A 12,566-nucleotide genomic window follows, 5' to 3' on the forward strand; every position below is an offset into this window, starting at 1 on the left:
TGAAATGATCTGTAGCAGGTCAGATTCAGTCTAGGAGGATGGCAATCCCTTTTGGAGCTGCCATGGTGGCCATATGTGTTACCACCCAGCTTTTCCATAAGTTGGGATAGAATATTGACAGTGGGGATCTTACTGTGGATTTTTGTTTTGTTTTATTGGGGATGGCTCATTGTTGTCAGGCACAGCACTGCACATACTGGGACTGCACCAGTTTAGTGAAGGGATTTTCTTTTTAGGGAGATATATGACATTAGGATAGATGAGGCGGACATGGAATAAGAATAGGCGAGGATAGTGAATTACTTAACCTTAAACATGCATTCGTTTTGCAAAACAGTGAAAATACATCCAGTGGGGGGCTTAGAGTTTATACTGAATGGAGCACAAAGATAACGGGAAATCTAAATCACAAAGCTGCGCTGTGCTGGGTATAAGGAGGAACCAGCGCCAAGTTATTGTCCCCACAAGCTAATCCTCTTCCATTTCATTATGTACAGACAATCAGTGCACAAAATGCAATGCGATCGTCAGCAGCACACAAGGCCCAGGCTAAGGAAACACCCTAAGCATGTTCGGATGTAGCAGAGCTGAGTTTCTCTTTTGGCACAACACATGGTAACGCTATCAGGATCTACTATCTGTGCTTTAAGAAAGAACTACAGTGAAAATTTCTGGACACATCCAGTTCTGCTGCATTACATCTCCAACCTGACCACCTGAGGTTATGAAAAGCCTGAGGTTATGAGAAATTTTCTGCGTTGCAATCCCAAAGAGTTAAATGACACATCCAGCACAGCTACATCTGCATTTCAATAATAAGCTCCTGAGGTTAGGCGAAGTCTAACCCTTTAATGAAGGCTGCTGCAGACATCAAACCAGGATGAAGCAGTGGTTCTCCAGCTGTTGTGAACTGCAGCATTGTGGGGCGTCAGGAAAAGCACAATTTGACTATATCTCCTCTAAGCTTTTACCTGGCAGGGGACGTGTAACATTTAGGATGGAGGACTCTGCTACTTGTAGACTTGTATCTTGATTATAGCTGGGAAGACACAGGTTTTTCTATATGTGTTACAAAGTGTGTCCTGCAATTACAACTAAGATATAACATAGGGACGGCTGCAAGAAAAAGGGGGGGGGGGGGGGTTGAAAAGATGACTCCCACAATATTGTCGCTACATTGTTTGCATGATATGGCGGGGTGGATTAGAATTTGATGATACATTCAACACGGCTGGTGTATCTAAAATAACACTGCATAACATGATAGGAGTCTATAGGGATGGGTTAATAGTTATAGCAAAAAATTCCAGTATTATACATGTGGATGACAACATAAAGGCAACGTCTTAGCTGTTGTAAAGGCACAGTTTTGTACCTGAGCACTAGGATCAGTACAGGACAGAAAATGGAAATTGAATACAATTTGCTGCTGGGGCTAATCTCAGCAGGACAGCGTTGGAAGGATCAGTAAAGTACTTAACCTGTTAACAACCCTAGGCCACCAGGGATATCGCAGATAATCTCCCTAGACAACCAGGTCTTATACTTTTTATTCATATGCAATCCTAGGTCGGCCTATAATCTTTAACCCTTTCACCAGGGATATTATCATGTACTGCTTAATCACCCTGAACAACTAGGTATGCTATCATTAACCTTTATTTATCCAAACAAATTAGGCATAATACCTTTAAGGCTACTTTCACACTAGCGTTTCACGGATCCGCTTGAACGGCATTTCAAACGGATCCGTCAATAAACTGACTAAACGGAGCCAAACGGAAGCAATTCAGACGGATCCGTTTGTACGGATCCGTCTGTATTACGGATCCGTTTGTCACGTTGGTTTCCGTTTTGACATCCGTTTAGCGGATCCGTTTTGAAAGGAAAAGCATCTCTAGGTTCCATCTTCATGTATTGAGATCTATAGGGTTGTAATGCTCCTATATTTCTCCATGGCTATCTTGTTGGAAGTTCCAAAGCTGGTCCGACTTTGATAATGGACCACACCTTTCGGACTCTTGTACACGACTACATGCACTTATAAAGATGTATAGTGTTCGTTAGCGGGCCATATGTCCCTGATCGTCAATGATAATACGTACAGGAGTACAGAGCATCATGATGCTGACCATGTTGTGCCGCAAACTGGGCTATTGTCCTGCACTCATATGATCTATTAGTGCAAGACTATATCCCCGCGGGCAGCTCAACTTGCACAGGATGATTGTACACTATGATGCTGTGTACTCTCGTGTGCACGATCAATGCCACTATGGGACATATGGCCCGCTCATGGACCATATGTCTCTTGTGGCATACAGTCGTGTGCAAGAGGCCTTAAAGGGGTTTTCTCATCTCATACAATGGGGGCATACCACTTTAATGATATACCTACATTGTCTTATAGGCGCGGGTCCCACGGCTGGTACCCTCACATATATTGAGAACGAAGCTAAGAAAGTAGATGAGGTCGCACTGCGCTGCCGCCCTCCATCCATTTCTATAGTTGAGGCGGGGATTAGCGTTTGGCGGTGGACATACCATGGGAAATGTGTCCTACAGCAACTGTGCTCCCCGCTCCGTTCTCAATATAGGTGCGGGTCCTACCAATGTTACCCACACCTATCAGACAATGGGGGCATATTCAAGTGAAATCCCCCCATTGTCTATGTGAATACCCCTTTAAAAACTCTATGTCCCTTGCGTGTCCCTTGTGGTAATCACACTAGTTATTTTAGCGTCATCGGGAAATCATTAAACGTTTAAAATCACAATTAATGAATTCCTGATGATGCTGACAGACCGTGACTCCCACAAGGGCTCATATGAAAGGGCACAAGATTGAACAATGAACAAGCATTTGCTTGCTCATGTGCCAATCATAGGTTCTACGATCAATAAAGAGCCAAAATTTAGCTCATTAGTGATGGTCAGGTTTTAATGGATCTTACGACATTGGCACTAATGCTGTTTTGATATAAAAACTACCAAGGGTGTTGTAATAAACGCACAGTAGTGAGACTAGGGTAGTTTTTATTTCAACACAGCTCGAGTGCCAATGTTCCCTGTACAGGACAATAAAAAGACAGACACAGTGCAGTAAAGTATAATTTTTTTTTTTTTTTTTATGTCAATAAATAAATAAATAAAATATAAACTTTTTTTTTTTTTTTCACAACTGCTCATAATAACTTGGAGGGGAGGTGGACTGTCGTGGACTTGCGCTGGGGCTGGCAATGGTAGCCCCCCTGTCCTGGCGAGCCACTGAGGTTAAACTACGGGCCATAGGAAAGGATGCAGGGCGTAATTGAGGGGTGTGGAGAAAGGAAGGGTCTGAGGAGGAGGAGGGGACCCGAGCATGTGTAGAGGTGGAGGGAGTTTGAAAAGAAGTAGGAGGAAAAGGGGCAGGAGAAGAAAAAGAAGATGAAGGAAACACATGCTCGGGGGGGTGGGAAGGGAAAGGTTGGCGGTACTGGCCACTGCTGTGGGATGGGGGGTAGGTGTGGGATGGGGGTGGGGGTGGGGGTTGGGGGCGGTGCATGATTTCCCATGACCCGTTCTCTACCATGATTTTAAACTGATGTAATTGCTCGGGCGTCATTGAGTCCATCAAACCGATCATGTTTAGCCCATAATGGTAGTTTGGGCTGCGTTGATGCGCCGACTCCGCCCCTTCCCAGCGGCGAATCAAGTCAGCACCAAACTCCATTTGATGTCGGGCAAAACCTTCTAGAGCGTCGGAAACGACCTCTACAAGGTTCGCATAATCGGCTCGACTTGGCCTACCAGATCTCTGCCCGCTCACCAGGGCTCTTAAATTTTGACGGAAACCTAAGAGCCTCTGTTGAGCGGAGGGACCCGGTAGGGGACCCGGATTATCCTGAGCCGATGCATCAGGGACAGGAGGGCTGGCGCTGGCGATCTGTACTGGTTCCGCCTCAGGAGGTTGGTCAGGCTCCCGAGTGCTGCTGGCACTTCTGTAGGAAAAAAAAAAGGAAAGTTAGGAATTGTTCTTTAAATAAAACATCCATGTTCTATGCTATGTCTACCGTATAGCATAGGGGGCTGTCCAAAACAGGGGAGCCAAACGCTCCACTGTCTCAGACAGCCCCTTACACTCAGACGGAGAGAACAGTGGTCCATCTGACTGTGGGGGGCTGTCCAAAACAGGGGAGCCAAACGCTACCCTGTCTCAGACAGCCCCTTACACTCAGACGGAGAGAACAGTTGTCCATCTGACTGTGGGGGGCTGTCTAAAACAGGGGAGCCAAACGCTACCCTGTCTCGGACAGCCCCTTTACAATTTATTTTTTAAACAGTTGTTATAAATATTTACCTTTTTGGTGCCATAGCCTTTCGTAGGAACCCCAGGGCCGCCGTATGGATGTATGTGGCCCCTGAGGTTCCTCCGGAGCCACCCGGGGCCTGACCCTCCTTGTTATAATCCCTCCTGAAGCGGTCCCGGATAGATCGCCAACGCGTTATAACCAGTTTGACTATGGAAAAAAACAATAAAAACTAAAATCAGCATGATGAAAGGAAAACAAGAATATTTTAATTTATTAAAATGCATATTGTTTTACTTACCATATTTCTCCTGAGCCGCCGCATCTAGATCCCCCCAGGTCTCTAAAACTTCTGCAGAGATGTCCCTCCAGAGCCGCTGGGTATGGCGATAATCGGCGTGGTGGCGGTCGGCGTGGTCCCATAACGCTGGACGCGCCTCCACCAGTCGGATGAGGAGCAGGTTATCGATGCTCGGAAACCCGAACTCCTCATCCTCCCTGGTGGAGCCTAGGGAACCCTGAAAAAAAAGGAAATACAAAATTTAATGTAAATCCTAATACAAAATGCTAATTAAAACTACTAAATTCAATACTTACACGTCTACGACCGCCACGATCATTCCCGCGGACTCTGGAGGCGACTGGGGGATCCTCGCTGGCGGCTCTAGGTGCAGATTGCTAATACAAATAAAAAAAAAATTTAGAAGACCGTACTTAAACCAATTTTTAAGAAATATATATATATATATATATATATATATATATATATATATATACTTACTTCTTGACAGCCCCGGTCCGGGCTTGGTCCACCTCCCCTGGACGCTGGTGAGCTGGCCCCGGCAGCCACTTCTGGAGAGCCCTCCATTGAAGATGATGAAGAAATCTATAATAAGAGCACATACTGATTAATAATGCAACGAAACAAACAGTAAAAAGTCCAAGTGTTGATTTTATACTTACGGGCCACTGGATATGGCGGCGCCTTCTGGGTGGGTTACGCCAGTCTATCTTCTTTGATGACATCTGTACGCAACAGAATACCAGACAAAATGCAGATAACGTTAAAGGAACTTGTAGAGCACTATTTCCTCATATATCAACATTTTTTTAGTTTTTTTTAATACTTACTTTTTAAAATTTGGATATGGGCTTCCCCACCGCAGATGTCTTTCTTTTTTCTTTTTTGTTTTTGGAACGACCCTAATAATAAAATAATTAAAAAAATTAATCCGACAGAAGCCATAATCCCCCCAAATTACATAAACACCCCGAGAGACAGCAGCCCCGCATAGTGCCAGCAGCCCCCCACAATGACATCAGACTCCCAGTTCCAAACAACTCTCCCACAGTGCCCAGAGCCCCCCCAATGCCAGCAGCCCCCACAGTTCCAGCCACAAACACCCCCGCACTGCCAGAAGCACCGCACAGTTCCAGCCACAAAAAACCCTGCAGTTCCATCCAGAAGCACCGCACAGTTCCAGCCACAAACACCCCTGCAATGCCAGCAAACCGCACAGTTCCAGCCACAAACACCCCCGCACTGCCAGAAGCACCGCACAGTTCCAGCCACAAAAAACCCTGCAGTTCCATCCAGAAGCACCGCACAGTTCCAGCCACAAACACCCCCGCACTGCCAGAAGCACCGCACAGTTCCAGCCACAAAAAAACCTGCAGTTCCATCCAGAAGCACCGCACAGTTCCAGCCACAAAAAAACCTGCAGTTCCATCCAGAAGCACCGCACAGTTCCAGCCACAAACACCCCTGCAATGCCAGCAAACCGCACAGTTCCAGCCACAAACACCCCCGCAGTGCCAGCAGCAAACAAAGTTCTAGCCACAAACACCCCCGCAGTGCCAGCAAACCGCACAGTTCCAGCCACAAACACCCCCGCAGTGCCAGCAGCAACCACAGTTCCAGCCACACGCGCCCTCCCCCCCGGTGCCAGAAGCCCCCCCATAAAGGCAGCCCACACCACCAGTGCCAGCGGCTCCCATTGTTCCAGACACACACACCCCTTCCCAAGTGCCAGCAGCCCCCCCACCCTAGAAATAGAGAGAGAGATAGATAGATAGATAGTAAAAAAAGAGAGATAGACAAACAGACAAAACTTCATACACTTACCAGTCTCAGCAAGTCGATTATCCAAAATGGCCGACGATGAGGGGAGGGACAGATGAAGGGGAGGGACAGGAAGTTACTGGGCATGCGCAGAAACATGAACGTTTTCGAACGGATCCGTGTCAAAGCGGAGCCATGACAGACGGATCCGTCCCCATTGACTTCCATTGTAACTATGAACGGATCCGTACGCCTCCGCACGGCCAGGCGGACACCAAAATGCTGCAAGCTGCGTTCGGGTGTCCGCCTGCTGAGCGGAACGGAGGCCAAACGCTGCCAGACTGATGCATTCTGAGCGGATCCGCATCCATTCAGAATGCATTGGGGCCGTATGGATCCGTTCGTGGCCGCTTGGAAGAGCCTTCAAACGGATCCTTCAAGCGGACAACCGAACGCTAGTGTGAAAGTAGCCTAATTGTTTCGCCACGTTAGACCACCAAGGATGTTATCATTATCCTCTTCCGTACCCTAGAGCACCAAGTATAATGCACTGCACAACACTTAAATTGCAACTGTCACGCCTGCTGTGGGGCCAGTGGGCATGCTCCTCTGCAGGCAGCACCTCCGGCGCCCAATTGTTGGGGCGCTCCCTGTGCAGGACCGCCAGCCAATTATAATTTTTGTTTGCACATCCAACGCGCTAACGTCACCGGTCATATGACACCGGGCCTGTCACGTGACCGTGAAGCATTTAAACAGCCAATCTGCTGGCCACAGGTTGCCTGTGATTGGTATTGTCTTCTGGAAACCTCCCTAGCCTTCTACTGCTTGATCTATTCCTCTATACCAGATTCTTGACCTCAGATTTGGACCCTGACCTTGACTTTAGCAATTTGCACCCTGCAGTTTCTTCCTGGTTTTGGCTCCGGCTTGATATTGTATGTAGTTTTACAACTTCTGGTTTACACTGTCCACTCTCCTGGTTTTGACTTTGGCGCTGTTCTGACTCTGGTTTATGGTTCCTGATTCGGCTTAGTTTTGCCTCTCTTGGTCCGACCCGGCTTGTCTGTTTCTGCTTTTTTCCTAGTATTGTGGCTTCTGATCTGTCACCAGTTTATTATTTTCTTCCTGGCATTTCCTCCCCTATAAACCCCTGCACGTATTTAGGAAGGGACTGTTGACCAGTTGGGGACTGCTGCTTGGGGAGGATCATGCAAACAGGTAGGGACAGTGGGACAGACAAGTTCAGGATTCACTGCTCCCTACTGTGACAGCAACAAGGTGTCACGGAAGGTGAGGGAAGGGAAGCAAACCAAACACAACAAAATTAAACAAAACAGCAGGCTAGGCCCCACAGCTAGGGAACAGGGAAAGGTCACCTCTTGAAAATCCCTGAGCCTTTCCCTGACTGCTACCAACATGAACAAATCTCGATGGTGGAAGTGTTCATGCACTCGAACCTAAGCCCTGCTGCAACTGACACAAACCCTCAGCTAGGGAGCAGGCGAAAAAACAACCGGTTCCTTGCACAAGTTGAAGGAACCGGCATCTACCTAAGGCCTAGCCAGTACAAACAACAGAAGGGAAAGAAGGAGGACTTAACTGAAGACGAACTGGGAACAGGAGATCCACAAAACACCAGCAGAGAACTCCAGGATAAACTATAAACCACAAGGGCTATAGTGAGAGGCAGTTATAAATAGCATCACTAACTAACTAATGAGCAGAACCTGTGAGGTGGTGGGATCCTGCCCAAAGCCACAACAAAGCAATCTTTTAGTCAGATTCACGTGCAGCAAGTCTGACAGATCTTCTCAGATCACTCACAGGGCAGGGCATGACACAAAGTAGCAGGTATCACTATAATCATATAATGAAATTTTTAAGCAACTAGCTCCAATCAGTGGTATGTGGGAGGGGCATAAAAGCCAGATTGAAAGAAAAGTTTTTTAGCCACATAAAACCTCGAAAATTGAATCCAGTCATGTGGGATGAATGTGTGATGCCTCCTGTTCGTCGACATGCCAGTTATCACCACTTGTAAAAAACTGAGAGGGACAGAGTCCCTGAACTGAAAGACCTTGGTTCATCACTCTGTCCGATCACTATGCACCTAGGCTGAGGTCAGCGCTGTTCAAGGTTGTATGTTGCGGTGGTTGGGAGAACAACATGGAACTGGAATGACAGCAGGAGGTGCACAGAGGAGAACCTCTGCACGGACGGATCGTCTGATTAGAAGAATAGTGTGTAGTGATCCATTCCATACTGCAAATGAAATTGAACGCCACATGCCAAGCCTGGGGTAAAAAAAAGTGTCTGCGAAAACCATCAGAAGGCGCCTGATCTAGGTGTTCCATTGACCTCACACTACCACTCTCAAAGGCTTTTATGGTGCACAGCAAGATAGCAAAGTAGGCTGGAATGGAGGCCTTTCCTCTTCAGCGATGAGTCCCGATTTTATCGCAGACACAATGACTGCTGGAGATTGCTCTTTAAACTATGCGGGAAACTCATGACTAGGCCTTCACAAAGAAATGTCACACTGGTCCTTCTCCCGGGATTATAGGTGGTACAAAGTAATTTTTTTTTCATTTGCATATTATTAACATGATCCTGTGATTTTCCTAATTCCATGACGTTTGCTTCTATCAATGTTGAGGAGTGTATACTCTCTCCTCTAATCCACCATAGACCACCAGATATGTACACTGAACAGAAATATAGGTTTTGCTCCCATTTTGCATGAGCTGAACTCAAAGATCTGAAACATTTTCTACATACACAAAAGACCCATTACTCTCAAATATTGTTCACAAATCTGTCTAAATCTGTGTTAGTGAGCTCTTCTCCTTTGCTGAGATAATCCATCCCACCTCACAGGTGTGGCATATCAAGGTGCTGATTAGACAGCATGAATATTGCACAGGTGTGCCTTAGACTCCCACAATAAAAGTCCACTCTGAAATGTGCAGTTTGATCACACAGCACAATGCCACAGATTTCGCAACGTTTGAGGGAGCGTCCAATTGGCATGCTGACTGCAGGAAGTTCTACCAGAGCTGATGCCCGTGCAATGAATGTTCATTTCTCTACCATAAGCAGTCTCCAAAGGCGTTTCAGAGAATTTGGCAGTACATCCAACCGGCCTCATAACCGCAGACCACATGTAACCACACCAGCCCAGGACCTCCACATCCAGCATGTTCACCTCCATGATCATCTGAGACCAGCCACCCGGACAGCTGCAGCAACAATCGGTTTGCATAACCAAAGAATTTCTGCACAAACTGTAAGAAACCATCTCAGGGAAGCTCACCTGCATGCTCGTCGTCCTCATCGGGGTCTGGACCTGACTGCAGTTCGTAACCGACTTGAGTGGGCAAATGCTCACATTCAATGGCGTCTGGCATGTTGGAGAGGCGTTCTGTTCACGGATGAGATTTTATTTTATTTTTTTATATATACAAAGTGTAGGAACGCCGCCTCCTCCTCAGCTCGTATGCCTCGGCAAACGTATCTGTCACTGCAGAGGAGAAAATCCCGTCTTGCAGCGCCGCATACACCGACTTGCGTGTAATCTGACAGCAGCACAATGCTTCTGTCAGAATGCACATCGGTGCTGCAGCTAGTAGATCGGTTGGTCCACCTGGAAGGTAAAAAGACAAAAAAAAAAGAAAAAACCAGGCTGCAACGCAATAATTTTATTAACTTTGGAACAGAACATGTAACTTTAACTTTTTGAACTAAACATTAACGTGTTTGCTTACTGGTGTTTTTTTTTTTTTTTTTTTTTTTTGACCTTTATAGAACAAACCTCTCCTTCCCCATGGGTCAATGTGCAAAGCGCAAATCGCCCAAAGATGTGGCGAAGTGCGTTATGCACTTTGTCCCATGTGAAAGGAGACGTTTGCAGCAGCTGTGAGTGAATGGGCCCTAATAGCCCTGTGTGCCTGTCCTGGTGAGATGATCCCTATGCTAATAGTGTACCTGTGAGTGGTACTTCCGGAAACACTCTCCAAAGCATAGGGCAGGGTGGTCAGGACAGTCAGGACAGAAATAGCGGGTGTCACGCCTTATTCCACTCCTGCTACAGACACGACATTTTTTTCAGGGTGGCGGTCGGTTTGAGGTACCAGGAACGACACTGGGGAAATGTCGCTCGTGTAGACGGCTAACTACACTGGTGGATGGGGCCACGGAACCTCCTGGGTACAGGAGGTTCGCGATGATCTCTTCCTGAAATTTGAGGAAGGATCCATTTCTCCCAGCCTTACTGTAGAGAACAAAACTATTGTACAGAGCCAATTGAATTAAATATACAGACACCTTCTTATACCAGCGTCTGGTGCGTCGGGAAACTAAATACGGAGCCAACATCTGGTCATTGAAGTCCACCCCTCCCATGTGGAGGTTATAGTCGTGGACTGAGAGGGGCTTTTCAATGACACGGGTTGCTCGCTCAATTTGGATTGTCGTGTCTGCGTGAATGGAGGAGAGCATGTAAACGTCACGCTTGTCTCTCCATTTCACCGCGAGCAGTTCTTCGTTACACAGTGCGGCCCTCTGCCCCCTTGCAAGACGGGTGGTAACGAGCCGTTGGGGGAAGCCCGCGCGACTAGTTCGCGCGGTACCACAGGCGCCAATCCGTTCTAGAAACAAATGCCTAAAGAGGGCCACACTTGTGTAAAAATTGTCCACATAAAGATGGTACCCCTTGCCGAATAAGGGTGACACCAAGTCCCAAACTGTCTTCCCACTGCTCCCCAGGTAGTCAGGGCAACCGACCGGCTCCAGGGTCTGATCTTTTCCCTCATAGACCCGAAATTTGTGGGTATAGCCTGTGGCCCTTTCACAGAGCTTATACAATTTGACCCCATACCGGGCGCGCTTGCTTGGGATGTATTGTTTGAAGCCAAGGCGCCTGGTAAAATGTATTAGGGACTCGTCTATGCAGATGTTTTGCTCTGGGGTATAAATATCTGCAAATTTCAGGTTGAAATGGTCTATGAGGGGCCGAATTTTGTGGAGCCGGTCAAAAGCAGGGTGGCCTCTGGGACGGGAGGTGCTGTTATCACTAAAGTGCAGGAAACGCAGGATGGTCTCAAATCGTGTCCTGGACATAGCAGCAGAGAACATGGGCATGTGATGAATTGGGTTCGTGGACCAATATGACCGCAATTCATGCTTTTTTGTCAGGCCCATGTTGAGGAGGAGGCCCAGAAAAGTTTTAATTTCGGAAACTTGGACTGGTTTCCACCGGAAAGACTGGGCATAAGAGCTTCCCGGGTTAGCGGTTATAAATTGTGTGGCATATCTGTTTGTTTCGGCCACAACTAAGTCTAAAAGCTCCGCAGTCAAGAACAGCTCAAAAAATCCCAGGGCCGAACCGATCTGAGCCGTCTCAACCCGAACTCCAGACTGGGCAGTGAAAGGGAAAACTACGGGTGCGGCTGAAGTTGGGGACTGCCAATCAGGGTTTGCCAGCACCTCTGGGATTCTAGGGGCTCTACGGGCACGTCTTTGCGGTGGCTGCGACGGGGTCACTACTGCACGTGCCACCGTACCAGCTTCAACTGCCCTTCTGGTGCTCGCTACTTCACCAGGTTGTACGGCAGTGCTGGTACTAGGTCCAGGAAGGGCTGGGCTGCTGGTGTATGCCTCACCACGTAATCCGACAGCACCAGCCCCACTCTGCTGCTCTTGAAGCGGATCCTGCGCAACCTGCGGTCTAGCGACACGGGGCCGGGTACGCCTGGTGGTATCAGGGACCTCAGCCTCCTCGTCCGAACTTTGGGTCAGAGAGCCACTGCTTTCTACAGGTTCGTATTCTGACCCGCTGGATTCATCAGATGAGGGTTCCCACTCCTCATCCGACTGGGTCAGAAGCCTGTAGGCCTCTTCAGAAGAATACCCCCTGTTAGACATGTGGGCAACTAAATTTAGGGGTATTCCCTGAGACTACCCAAGAAAAAAAAAGCAAGCCTGTCTTACAAAGGGGAGGCTAGCGAAGTACCGGAGGCCGCTGCGGTTGATAAAAAATATCAAAACTGATCGCCGCAGTGCGTGTAAAGTGAATGTGCAGTGATCAAAAAAAAAAATTTTTTTTGTCACTGCGGTGGGGCGGGCGTGGGCGAACGAACGTGTGGGCGACCGATCAGGCCTGATCGGGCAAACACTGCGTTTTGGGTGGAGGGCGAACTAAAGTGACACTAGTA

General features: G+C 47.7%; 1 long non-coding RNA gene across 1 annotated transcript; it reads right to left on the reverse strand.

Moving 5' to 3' along the window:
* Positions 1–4,910: 4,910 nt before the first annotated feature.
* On the reverse strand, positions 4,911–5,295 carry LOC122923412. Its single transcript, XR_006387290.1, has 3 exons — positions 5,253–5,295; positions 5,071–5,175; positions 4,911–4,967 (listed from the first exon to the last, which is right to left on the reverse strand). It is a non-coding gene; the product is annotated as an uncharacterized LOC122923412 (long non-coding RNA).
* Positions 5,296–12,566: the final 7,271 nt, after the last annotated feature.

The sequence above is a fragment of the Bufo gargarizans genome, unplaced genomic scaffold (genome assembly GCF_014858855.1).
Source record: "Bufo gargarizans isolate SCDJY-AF-19 unplaced genomic scaffold, ASM1485885v1 original_scaffold_1578_pilon, whole genome shotgun sequence".
Classification (NCBI taxonomy): Eukaryota; Metazoa; Chordata; class Amphibia; order Anura; family Bufonidae; genus Bufo; species Bufo gargarizans.